This window comes from Sus scrofa, chromosome 7 (genome assembly GCF_054392235.1).
Source record: "Sus scrofa isolate SSC_HxYL_T2T_F1_AM1 chromosome 7, Sscrofa_HxYL_maternal_Yorkshire_Landrace_v2.0, whole genome shotgun sequence".
Lineage (NCBI taxonomy): Eukaryota > Metazoa > Chordata > Mammalia > Artiodactyla > Suidae > Sus > Sus scrofa.
The window spans coordinates 111526112-111530585 of NC_139389.1; the positions used below are offsets into that span (position 1 = coordinate 111526112).

At 46.0% G+C, this 4474-nt stretch overlaps 1 protein-coding gene across 3 annotated transcripts in view; it reads right to left on the reverse strand.

The window, feature by feature from the left end:
• The window catches only part of TMED8 (transmembrane p24 trafficking protein family member 8), a 38268-nt gene that overhangs the window by 33402 nt on the left and 392 nt on the right, over positions 1-4474 (reverse strand). The gene's annotated exons all lie outside the window — the stretch shown is intronic.

Genomic DNA, 4474 nt, shown 5'->3' on the forward strand with positions numbered 1-4474 from the left:
AAGAAAAAAAAAATAAATAACCACAGGTAGACAAACTTATACCATTTTGATATAAAATTACAATAGAAACCCAAAACCATTAAGGCTCTTTGGCAAAGACTTCTACGCTTTTGCTCCATCCAATACAGTAACCACCAATTTTTAAGTTTTAATTGAAGTTGAAATAGCCACAGATATGCAACATTTCCATCACCGTGGAAAGCTTTACTGCACTGCTCTAACTCCTACCTAAGAGTAATGAACAAGTCTACCTGACCTGGTCCAGTCCTTGGCGTCCACAAGCATTGATGGCCCTCAGGGTCAAGGCACCAAGTTCTACTACGGACTTCAAGGTCATAACAGATTTCGCCCTTTGTTTTCCCCAAAGCTCCCTAAACTTTAAAAGAAAAAAACAATACACAAAAGAAAGGGCCTGTTCTTTTGTTGTTGTTATTTTATGGCCACACCCACGGCATATGGAGGTTCCCAGGCTAGGGGTCGAATCGGAGCTGCAGCTGCCGGCCTACCACAGCCATGGCAATGCGGAATCCAGCTGCGTCTGTGACCTACACCACAGCTCACGGCACGTGTCGGATCCTTAACCCGCTGAGCGAGGCCAGGGATCAAACCCACCTCCTCCTGGATCCTAGTTGGGTTGGTTAACCGCTAAGCCACAAAGGGAACTCGGAAAAGGCCTGTTCTTAAGTGATGCAACATGTGTGCCCTAGAGACTGTCACTATATAAAGAGTGAGCTCTCTCTCCTCTTGGGAACTGATGGACCCAGGTGCCCCAGTAAAAAAGACTATTAAAAACAATTATAGTTCCTAAAACAACAAGACCACTGACTGCTGGAGAGCCTAGTTCAGAAGAACATCAACATTTTTCCTATCTCATCACCAAAATCTGAGCTGACAAAACTGATGACCCTCAAACGGTATTCTCTGCTGAGAATACTTTTGAAAAACAAGTCATGGTTGTTCTGGATTATCATAAATTCCTGCTTGGAAGGAATAAGACTCATTGAAAAATCGAAGCCCTCAATTCAGTAACTGAATGTCCAATTTCATTTCTTATTGCTGTTTTCCCTCTAAGAGAGGATGCGAGAAACCTCTTTTGACTGTACTCATAGGCCTCTATTGCTTACTCCCTGGATCATTTTCCAGAGGAAAGTGGCACAAGAATCCAATCAAACAAACTCCCAATTAGAAGAAGTTTTTTGAGTTTACTCCCAAGCCCATACAACCAGGAGCAAAGCCAAATGCATGTTTCCACACTGCTCTGGAAACCCAGCTTAACTCTAACTCCAGGTTTCTCCAAGGCAGCACTACAGACATTTGGGGCCAGATAATTCTCTGTGTGGGGCTATCCTGGGCAGCAGAGGATGCCTGGCAGCATCTCTGGCCCTTGCCTACTAGACAACAGCAATAGCACTCCCCCTTCTCCCCAGCACAAGTTGTGACAACCAAAATGTCCCCTGGGGGAGGCAAAATTGCTCCCGGTTGAGAACCACAGCTTTAACATAGGAACATTCTTTTTTTTTTTTTTTTTTTTTTTTTTTTTTTTTTTTTTTCGGCCATGCCTGTGGCATATGGAAGTTCTCAGGCCAGAGATGGAACCTGCACCACGGCAGTGGTTCAAACCACTGCAATGACAATGCTGGATCTTCTGAGCCACAGGAAAACGCCTAAGGAACATTCTTGGTATCTCAGCCCTAATTCCTCATATTAGTTTGAGGCTTCTTCGAATCTCTGTGTTGAGACTTTGTCTCACAATCCAGCAAATATTTACAGAACCTCTAGGACATAACATCAAGGGCTCTAGGATATAAACAGACAAGACAGATTCTGTCCCTACTCTCAAGCAGGTTTCTTAGGGATAAGCACATAAAGAATTGTAATAAAAGACACCCAATTATATAACGTTTTCAATTACTGATTTTTCTTCCTGTGGCATTCTGATCTACCAAACTAAAAACCCCTTCAAGGGCAAAGACCATAACCTGCCCGAGGATACCAACACTTGATTAAAGGCCAATAAAATTAAAAAATAAAACTACTGTAAACGTCATCATAACAAGGTGACGATTTCAGAAAGGCAGTAAAAACCTCACAGCTAACTTGAGCAAACAAGTTAAACTTTCTCAGCTGCAGTTTGTTCTTCTGTAAAATGGGGAGGGAATGGCTGTTGACAGGATTAAGTCAGATAATACCAGGAAAGCTTTTCCCACATTCTGGCACAGAGTAGGCATCCAATTAATGTAAGCTATCATTACTATTATTTTATAAGTATTTTATTAGCAACAAATCTTACCTCAAAGAGATGAGCTTGCTCTGGGTAATAATAACACACCCCTACATACAATAACAAACCCTTATGTCAACACTCCCGCTTTCTGAGCACAGGAGGAAGAAAGTAATTCTAAATATTTCTATCAACGTCCGGGGAGGAAAATGTGAATGCTGGAACCAATTACAAGGAGGCGGGGTGGGGGGGGACACACTCAGAGACAAACTCACTATCCTGCAATACATTCCTGGATTATTCTTTGGACCTTTCTATCTAAAATGCTTGGGTATATTTGCCGCACAGATCTAAAGAAGCAGTTTTTAAAAATCCTTAATTTATAGATATTGACACATGCAAGGCACAGATGTTTATGAGACTTTCTGAGTGTTCATTTGCTTAATCTTTCAGAAAGCGTGCTTGAATTTTCTATTGTTAAATACATACCATCAATGTTGAATTTACTACAAAGCCTAAGAGCTTGTAAGAAGGAAAAAAGACAAAAATTAAATTAGGTTTTAAAATAAGAAAACAGGGGCGTTCCCGTCGTGGCGCAGTGGTTAACGAATCCGACTAGGAACCATGAGGTTGCGGGTTCGATCCCTGCCCTTGCTCAGTGGGTTAACGATCCGGCGTTGCCGTGAGCTGTGGTGTAGGTCGCAGACGCGGCTCGGATCCCGCGTTGCTGTGGTTCTGGCGTAGGCCGGTGGCTACAGCTCTGATTCAACCCCTAGCCTGGGAACCTCCATATGCCGCGGGGGAGCGGCCCAAGAAATAGCAACAATAACAACAACAACAACAAAAAAAAAAAGGCAAAAGACAAAAAAAAAAAAAAAAAAAAAAATAAGAAAACAAAAAGTCACAGGGAAAAGAAGGATGATTCAAAGCTGTGTATGCACGTGCATGTGTATGTGTTTCACCCAAGCAGCATTAGGCAATGGGAGATACTTAGGACAGGAAGTAAAAAGACAGAGAAAGTCACCATCCTGGAAGATACACATCCGAGAAAACCTCTTCTGACAGCACATAGAGGTTCCATGAGCAAATCCAGACCTTTTTCCCGTAATAATGGATCTCACCAGTATAGTGTGTACAGTGGGTGGGCCAGGCACCAAGTGCCTCATACACAGTAGTTCCTGAAATCCTCCCAGCAATCTTATTAGGCAGGTATCATCAGCGCCCACAATTTATAGGTGAGGAAACAGAGAAGTGACTTGCCCAAGTACCTTAAAGATTCAGACTCCAACCAGGCACCATGGCACCAGCTCTATCGATCCACTTTATGATGTCTGTTTTAACTTCAGAACTGGGCATTAAATTTACACTTGCTACTAAGTGAGACCAGTTCTTTCCCCTACAGGCATCCTTTTAGTTGCATCATGTGTGGAAGCTTGAAAGGTAAAAGTGTGATTGCTGGACACCTTCGCTTTTGGACACTGACAATGAAGTAATCCACACGGAGAAACTAGCGTGGGTGGAAATGAGACAGGCTCTAACAAGAAGACGAGGGTCCTGGAGAATGAGGGAGGTCGCCAAAGTTCCTACCTCAGCCTCTATTTCCTGCCTTTGCTCTGGCCGCTATGTTCATTCAAAAGACCCCAGAGCCTACCTATTCCAACTCTGCTTTTCATCTCCCCTACCCTGAGAGACGGAGAGGATGGATGCGAGGTGAGGCACGGGGGCCTATGTGCTGGAAGGCTAGAGCAAGTGGGGTTCTGGACAGAAGGAGGAGAGGCTGCCTATTCGGATGGGGGCAGAGAAGCGCGTGGAAAGGCTGGGACCTGGGACAGAGGTGGATCCGGAGAGGGAGCCAGAAGCAGGGGGCTGAGAGCCGGTGGGTTGGGGCCGGCAGCCCAGGAGTGATGAAAGGGCGCGCTGAAGCTAAAGAGTCGCCAGGAACAGAGCAGCCCTGTCACTACCATCCGGGCTGATCTAAGAAGGGAAACGGAGCAGGAACCAAGACATTTCGAAACAGGAGTTGAAAATAATTGCGAGCGAAGACCAGGCCCGGGAGGTGGCAGGAGAGGGGGTCGCGGGACGGGGGAGTGGGGCCCGGGCAGGAGCGAAGGCAGGGGCTCCACGCGCGCAGAGGCTGCCCAGGCCGGTCCACTCCGCCGGGCAGCGCAGGCAGAGCGCGGCCAAGCCTCGCGCCGAGGTGCGGGGCCCCGAGGCCGGAAGGCACCCACCCGCCGGCGCCCCAGCCTTTCGTAC